Raw genomic sequence first — 8,748 nt, 5'->3', positions numbered from 1 at the left:
GGCTGTACACTTCCACATAAGAACAAAGACATGTCCTTACACCTCCGGAAAAGTTATATAAAGGCTGATCCTCATCTCATCTGGATCTTCATCTGCTTCTTACCTCTGGAGGGACTTTGCTGTACATAACTGAAAGGCATCTACACAAAGGAACTGGATGACCATCCCAGCTGGGGATGTTCTCCAGAGACTTGAATTTGAACCTGCAGTTTTTCCAATCCACGCTTACAAGCTTGAACTAAGAACTTTGCGCATCACTGTATGGTAATTGATCACTGAGTTAACCAATGCTAGCTTCTCATCTCTATCTTTTTCCTTTTATGAAAACAAACCTTTAGATTTTAAGAATTTAGAGGATTGGCAACAGCGTGATTTTGGGGTAAAGATCTGATGTTATATTTGTTATGTACTATATCTAACCCATAACCAAAATACCAGCGTCCCCCATACTCTGTATGTTGCCGCCGATGATAATGACTGACATGCCAAAACCTGTGTATCATCCTTATTTAAATATTCTCTAATAAAACATATTGACCTGGGTCTGGGGCTTGCTCCTTTGGGATCGAGAGAAACCTTTTTCTTTTAACTGGGGTGTTGGTTTTCAATAAACCTTTCTCCCCATGGACGGGTGGGACTGGTGGTGATACTGGGAGACTGGAGTGTCTAAGGAAATTGCTTGTGTGACTTGTGGTTAGCCAGTGGGGTGAAACCGAAGTCATTTTTGTCTGGCTGGTTTGGTTTGCCTTAGAGGTGGAAAAACCCCAGCCTTGGGCTGTGACTGCCCTTTTTGAGCAATTGGTCCTGAATTGGCACTCTCAGTTGGGTCCCGCCAGTACCGCATCATCACAGTGTCAGATATTGTCTGCCCTGCAGAGGGCAATGGAGCCGACACACATACACACGTACGCACAGACACACACAATCCATTGCACCTCCTTCCTGATCCCCAGCGCCCTTGCTCCCCCCACAACTCCCCTGCACCCCACGCTGCTCCCCACTGAGCATCTGCTCTGGCAGCCGTGCTGATCTGCCGAGCCCAGAGCCAGACCTGGTGCTTCTTGCTGGGACTTGCGGCGGGGCCTGCTCTTTGAACACCTTCGCTTCGCCACAGACCGGGCGCTGCTTCGGAGAGGTGGCTGCCAAAACTGGGCCCAGGCCCGCAGTAAAGAACCTTTTGAACTTCCCGCTGCCCAGCTGAGCGAGGGCGAGCCCACAGCCAAGCTGACGGGCCTTGAACTTGCTTGCTGCTCTCCGTCCCCGCCAGCACTGGAAGGTGAGGCGCTACATCCCCTCAGCAATGCAGGATGACACCCCGAGGGCAGGGAATTCAGCACACTTCACTGTGGCTACCCAAGTGAGGTTGGCATCGGCTCGGGTCCTGGCAGGCTCAACAAGCCACGTCTTAAAACATTGTACCAAACGAGTGTCCTTCTGAAAGCCTGATCGGTTTCCAGGATGCACTGCCGAGTCACTCCCAGCAAGAGCAGGGTGGGACCTCAGAACCCCTGACCCCCTGGGACAAAGCAAGAATGTTCTTAATGTTTTCTCTGAAGTCTGTGCCTCAGTTTCCCCATGTGTTACTGAAGTGTCTAGGTGGTAGGACAAGTGTGGGTGATCGGTGCAGAGACCCCCTAGAGGGCAGGTGTGATGCCAACTGGCTGCCTGGGCACAGAGAATGGCCAATACTCTGTGTCCTGGCAATGGATATAAACCTCCTGTCCCCACACTGGCTGGGAGTCAGGGCTGCTGTGGAGTTGGGGTGCAGGGCCCCTGTGGGGGAGGGTGAGGCTGCCCCAGGCGTCCCAGCCCAGTGGACTCACTGCAGGAAGCTCACGGGGTGAGCAGGGGGCTGAATGCTCTGAGTTCAGACCCAGGAAGCGCCGAAGCAGAGGAGGCTCCTTGCCCTGCAGAGAGTGGCCAGGTGGGGAAACCCGGCGCCAGAGTCCTGCCTGGCTCCGTTCCCAGCAGCGCCAGAGGCCTGAGTCTGGGACTCCAGGTCATCCCCAAACCCGCCTCTTCTGCCACCAAACTAAAGGAGAATTGCCATTGGTAGGACACATGGCAGAGCATTCCCCCTCTGGCTGGCGGTGGGCAGTCTATGCCCTCATGCTGCTGTTCATGGCAGGTTCTAGTCCCCAGGGCAGTAATTAAGGAAGTCTGTGTTATTAGTTAAGGAAAGTGCACCTTACGAGCCAAATGACCCCCAAACACCTCACTCACCGCTTGCTACCTCGCTAACCCGCTGGCATGCGGCCATCTCTGGAGCGGGATGGTGGAGCTGTTAAACAGGGCCAGCAATGCTATGACAGTGTAGGACAGGAAGTGGAGAAGAAACCAGTTGAAACTGGAGGAGCCAGTTTGTTAGCCCAAGAGAGGAATGACTAAATGGGAACCTGGTCAGGGCATCAGGTTCGCACCCTGCACCTTGCAAACATTGCCAGGGGATCTTTCCCTGGGCTCAGGACCTTCTTTTTCTCATGGATCATTTGAACGGTGACGTGTCTAGCCTTACAGCGCCCTGCAGCATCATGCCCACTGGGCAGAAGGGTTAGCACCACTCAGCTGGGGGACCCTTACTGAGTCCCTGTGACGATGCTGCCCGTGGGAGCCAGATGAGGTCACTCAATCAGGGTGAACTGCAAACAGAACGGGGCAGACAAACCCCAGAAGCTGGTGGTTATTCCAATACTTAGGTTTGCCAACCAGCACAAAACAGCTTCTCTAGTACCTCACTGGTTATTCAGAAGTTCAAACAATGCAGTTCCCTTAAAGTGCCCAGCCTCAGGCCTCCGTCCAGACACACCTGTCAAACATATGATGATGATTCCTGAAAATCTTATCTCATCATATACAGAAAAGGTTCTTCCAATCCCAAAGGATCAGCCACACACCCAGGTCCAATTATAACTTAAATCTTACCCAAAATACACGTTACAGCCAATTCTTATTAACTCAGCTAAAATTTATTAGAAAAGAAAAGAGGGAGAGTGTTGGTTAACAGATTAATACACATACAGACTTGAATTCAGTTCTTGAGGTTCAGATACATAGTAGAGATGAGCTTGTAGTTGCCAAAAGTCCTTTTACAAATAATCCAGAGGTTATAGTCCAATGTCCATGTTCAGGGTGGCTCCAGTCAGTGACTGGGGATCTCAATCCTTGTGGCTTAAGGTTTCCCCCTCTTGAAACCCAAAGCAGATCTGAGATGAAGCAAGATCGTGTCCCAGGCTTCTTATACATTTCCAGCAGCCTTTTGGCCTGAGAAAACAATAGGCTTCTCTCTCCTTCCAAACATCCTGGCAATTAGCACAGGGTAATTTATCCATTAAACAGTTCGGATACAGCTTGCCACAACCTTCCCAGAGCACAGAGAGTAACACTATTTCCCTCCAGTGTCTTTCTAAAGGTTAATGCTCCTTTTTCTGATCTTTGAATCAAAGCCACAGCAATAGACAAGCCTTGTTTGTTCCATCCCAAGCCCTGAGCACACACCCACCCTTCTGCCTCTAACACTGCAGGCTGCATTTCAAAGCTTTGCTTATTTACATATTTTCCTAACCAGGCTCTAATGCTGGGCCCTGGGTCAGGTCAGTCTGTGAGTTATTAACTCTTTCTGGCCCTGTCACCTTTCAATGAGATGTTATTTTACACTCATAATGTCACAGTCCCCCACTTGCTTCCTTCAGGAACCCCCTAGCACCACAATGGGGCACTAAGGTCAGCACTGAGGCAAAGGGGTGACTGCTTCCATACTGAGCTCTGCACCCCACTCCCTGCCGCACAGTGCCCCCTAGTGCCACACTGGGGTATTGGGGTCTGCATTAGGGAGCACCCCCTACTGAGCTCTGCACCCCACTCCCTGCCACACAGCACCCCCTAGTGCCACACTGAGGTACTGGCTGTGGGAAGAGCGCAATGGAGCTGTTTGCAGCATGCAGATTTTCCCTCTAGGTCCCCCCAGTGCTGCTCAGCTCATGAAATCCGAGTCCCTCCTCGGTGCTGGACATACTGCAGGTGATGAGGTCCCTGGCTCTGTTCACACTTCTCCCTACTAGCCCCTGTGTCTAGAGAGCACTTACTCAGTGGGAGAGATCCCAGCTCCTCGCATCCCGTGAGGGTGCCACCCGGTTGCAATATACCCACGTGCTGCACTCCTGCGGCATGGCTCTGCTACAGCCCTGGGCTGGGACTCAAAGCTGCTCGCCACCCTGCTGCAGAAGAACAGTAAAGCAGGGGCCTGTTCACTCAATAAAACTCCACATGTGCATTTAGTGCCGCTCACAGCCCCAGGGGGAGATAGGTCCGGTCTGGCTGCAGGGCCTGCCCCACTCCCCCCCCCCGCAACGCTGGGGTAGCTCCCTCTAGAGGGGAGAACAGGGGCTGCCGGTTGACAGGGGGATTGTGGTGTTCACCAGTCCCTGGGAATTGCACCAAAAACCTCCAGCTTCTTTTTGGCTTGGCAGCCGCTGCCAGCTGGAGGGAGAAAGGTTCGTTCAGGCCCTCTGCCTCTGTAACCGAGCGGATCCCACAGTCCAGCAGAGCCCCATGCATCACCCAGTCCTCTCTCCAGTCGCTGCAGTCAGTGGATGGGCAGGGGCTGGTTCTCGAGGGTCTTTCCTTAGCAGCCAGGCAGTGCTGGGCGAGCTAAGGAGGCCTCACCCCCGGTCCCACTGTCTTGTTTGCAGGCACTTCTCACTTCCACTCATGGGGCTCATTGTACCTATTGGGTTTCTGGGAACTGGGCTGGCGGAAGCCACCCACTGCTAAAGGATCCCCCCCCCCTAGACGACCTGGCCATCTTCAGCAGTTCGTGGCAAGATCACCTTAACCACATAGGGATTGTGCTGCACCGGCTCAGGGAGGCCAATCTAACTGTTAAGGTTTCTAAATGCAGAATGGGAGCTGCTGAGGTGACCTACCTGGGCACAGGGTGGGCAATGGGCGACTGCGCCCTGAGCCTTCAAAGGTGGAGGCCATTAAGAACTGGCCTATCCCTAGAACTAAGAAGCAGGTCCAATCGTTCATTGGTCTGGCCAACTATTACAGGAGGTTTGTTCAGGGATTCAGTGACATTGTTGCTCCCATCACAGACCTGACGAAAAAGGAAAAACCAGACCGGGTGCAATGGACGGAGGCCTGTGAGCAGGGATTTCAAAGCATAAAAAGTGCTTTGGCCAAGAGCCTGTGTTGGCCAGCCCAGATTTCAAAAAGCCTTTTTTGCTGTGTACAGATGCTTCCAATATTGGCTGGGGGCAGTGCTAATGCAAGAGGGGGCGGGGGTAAGAGACATCCCGTGGCATACTTAAGCAAAAAGTTATCCCCCACTGAGCAAAATTATGCTACCATTGAGAAGGAATGTTACGCCATTGTCTGGGCTGTCAAGCAACTTAAGCCCTATTTGTACAACCAAAAATTCACTGTGTTGAGTGATCATGCCCCTCTGGTCTGGCTGCACAGGGCCAAAGGTACCAACTCCAGGTTGCTGCGCTGGAGTTTAGCCCTTCAAGAATATGAAATGGATATAATCCACATAAGGGGGAAGGAAAATATTGTAGCTGATGCATTGTCCCGAATAGGAATCATTAGGATGCAGTCAGTGATGTCTGTGTCATCCCTTCCTGCATCAATTTTGCGTTGGGGGTGTGACGTTATTGATATAAACTGGGACCATATAGAACATGGGTTGCAACCAAGGTTCTGTAGTGGCACCAAATCCTATGTAAAGGGGTCATATAAGGTGTCTAAGACCAGGTTACGGGTTACTGGTTATGATTATGCTGTCTGTATGTCTGTATCATTTTGTAGTTGAAGTTATGAATATTGGCTGTATACTGTCTGTATTTCAAACTTGTGCTGTGTTACTGGAAAAAGTCCCAGACAAGTGGTGTCAGCTCTGCTTAGCCTGCTTGATGGCCCATTAAGGACCATCAGCTACACAATTGACCCATTGAGAGAAGGCGATACGCCCTGTGACTCAGCAGGAGTGCAGCAGAAACTGGCCCATGTGACTGCAGACTCCATTTTGCTGTAACTTTCCACAGTAGGAACAAAGGAGTGTTCTTACACCTGGAAAAGCCTATATAAGGCTGAGCCTCATCTCCATTTTGTCTTCAATCCTGCTTCTTACCTCTGGAGGGACTTTGCTACAAGCTGAAGCTCTGCACAAAGGACTGATGACCCATCCCAGCGGGGGATGTTCTCCAGAGACTGATTTAAACCTGCAGTTTACTTCCATCACTGCTACAAGCCTGAACTAAGAACTTTGCCATTACTGTATGTAATTGATTCCATTTAACCAATTCTAGCTCTCATCTCTATCTTTTTCCTTTTATGAATAAACCTTAGATTTTAGATTCTAAAGGATTGGCAACAGCGTGATTTGTGGGTAAGATCTGATGTGTATATTGACCTGGGTCTGGGGCTTGGTCCTTTGGGATCGAGAGAACCTTTTTCTTTTACTGGGGTGTTGGTTTTCATAACCTTTCATCTCCAGGACGTGTGGGACTGGTGGTGATCCTGGGAGACTGGAGTGTCTAAGGAAATTGCTTGTGTGACTTGTGGTTAGCCAGTGGGGTAAAACCGAAGTCCTTTTTGTCTGGCTGGTTTGGTTTGCCTTAGGGGTGGGAAAACCCCAGCCTTGGGCTGTGACTGCCCTGTTTGAGCAATTGGTCCTGAATTGGCACTCTCAGTTGGGTCCCGCCAGAACCACATCGTCACAGGGGGCATGGCTCAATTGCTTTTAAGCCATGGTACCAAACTAACCCAGTACAGCTGCTGCCGGAGGGCTCTGGACCGTCACTCTGGCTGCGTGGTCCCACTGAAATCTGACCTAGCCACCCCTGTGACCAGACGGAGGGGCGGCTGGGCGAAATGGCGCTACCACCTGCTGCACGGACACTGTGATGATCTGGTACAGCTCAGAGTAGGGGACTCGGCCGAGACCTCGACTCCTGGATCACTGATTCATGCACTGTGGGGGCAAGAGCGAGGGGAGGCTCCCCTACTGAGGGACACCCGGATTCAGGGGGACAGACCAGAATTTTCCCCCTTACCGCAAGAAATATCTGAATTGGCACCACTGAGCAACCAAGTCATGGGCAACATTAACACTGCCCCCTTGCAGGTATCCTTTATGCTATAGCCTGTAGGTGATCACATACAATTTCTCAGCTATGACAATGTTAGACATTCGTTCACTGCAACCTTAGGTACCCAGGTAGTGTCTTGTAGCGCTGCATCCTACTCTGTATGACAGAGTGCCCAGAAAAGTCATTTATAGTTAAGTACACTGGGTAATGTTCTTATATGACATACGACAGATTACGCGGACCAACACAGACTTGGCTGGCAGATGTAGGCCACCCTAGTTAGCCTCCTGCTCCGCTGACTCACACCCTAGAAAGGCCTTGCTGCGGGTGGAGAAGAAAATGCACAGTTCTTATCTGCTCAGGTAATGACTGTGCTACGTACCTTGGAGTGAAGATAACCCAGCACAGACCAAGACAATGACCGGTATGATAATGAAACTAGTGCCAGGATAAAAGAATAGAAAACATGTTATGAAATGCTGCATACACTTACCTATGACATTCTATTTTCTTTTCTGAGTACCCAAAGGTGATCATGAAATTAAAGCCTGCACCATAACAATGCATGTGTGCAAAGGAGGCAGAGTTAAGGTTAAGTGAGCAACCTTAACTTTGGCCTTCCCTAGCTTTTGCACCGTTATCCTTGCAACCATACTAGTCACTTAATGCAGTTATGGATGGAATATGCACATGATGGTATATTAACAGACCGTTGCATCTCATCTCATCACAGTGCTATGCAATGCCAGGGGCCAGCAGCTCCCATACTGATCAGTGCCCCTCTGCCATTCCAGTCACTAAGAACCTCTGCCCATGTGCTCTAGAAAACCAGGCAGACAATCCAGAAAGCCATACATTTGCAAACAATCAAGCATCTAGGCAAATAGGAGGAGAGATCCTTTAGAGCAATGCTGGTTGATCACATGGAGAGGTGCTCTAGAAAGACACACAGGCTACCAAGAGGCTCTCGAAAGACATTCTAGGTGGAGAACAACGTTAGAGAAATACACTCGGATGGTTACTAACTAGAGATGGGGCTGGATGCGGGGGGGAGCAAGGCTGTCCTTTCCATTTCCGTCCAGCACAATGCGAGATCAGGCTATTCTGTAGCATCCTCCGATTCTGTTCTAGCTTTCTCTGACCTTTCTAGAGTGCCCATTGCCAGGGTGACAAGGTGAGACTGAAAGCCAGAGTGAGGACGGTGCGCTGAAGGCCCGAGGCGGGCCAGCCGTAGGGGCTGAGACGCAGACACCCCCCCGAGGCAGAGGAACATGTCAGAGACGAGCCCCACGCGGGCAGCCGAGCGAGATCTTGGCGCCATGCAGGGGGAAAAGAGAGGGAAGCGGGGAACTTGTGGAATTGGGTCATTTCTGGGGCTGGGCAGGTTCGGCCAAGTGCGGCTCTTGTGGGTCCGTTTCTGCTCCGGGCTCCAATTAGCCTGCTGGGCTGGAGATGGGAGTTTGGGGTAAGCAGCTCAAGGGAGCCCTTTGTCCTTAATCCTCCTTCGATCCCCTCCCCCCCAAAGGGGTCAGGGGGCTGAGCCAAGCTCCTCTCATTAAGCTGATTTCACCTGCTCATCCTTCCTGGGAGGGGGCCGCTCCGCCTCGCAGCTCCCCACTGCCTGCCGCATCCCCGCTAGCGCTGAGCCCGGTCTTGT

Source organism: Chelonoidis abingdonii, chromosome 1, assembly GCF_003597395.2.
Source record: "Chelonoidis abingdonii isolate Lonesome George chromosome 1, CheloAbing_2.0, whole genome shotgun sequence".
Taxonomy (NCBI): Eukaryota; Metazoa; Chordata; order Testudines; family Testudinidae; genus Chelonoidis; species Chelonoidis abingdonii.
The sequence above is the reverse complement of the archived record's forward strand: the minus strand, read 5'-3'. Positions refer to the sequence as shown.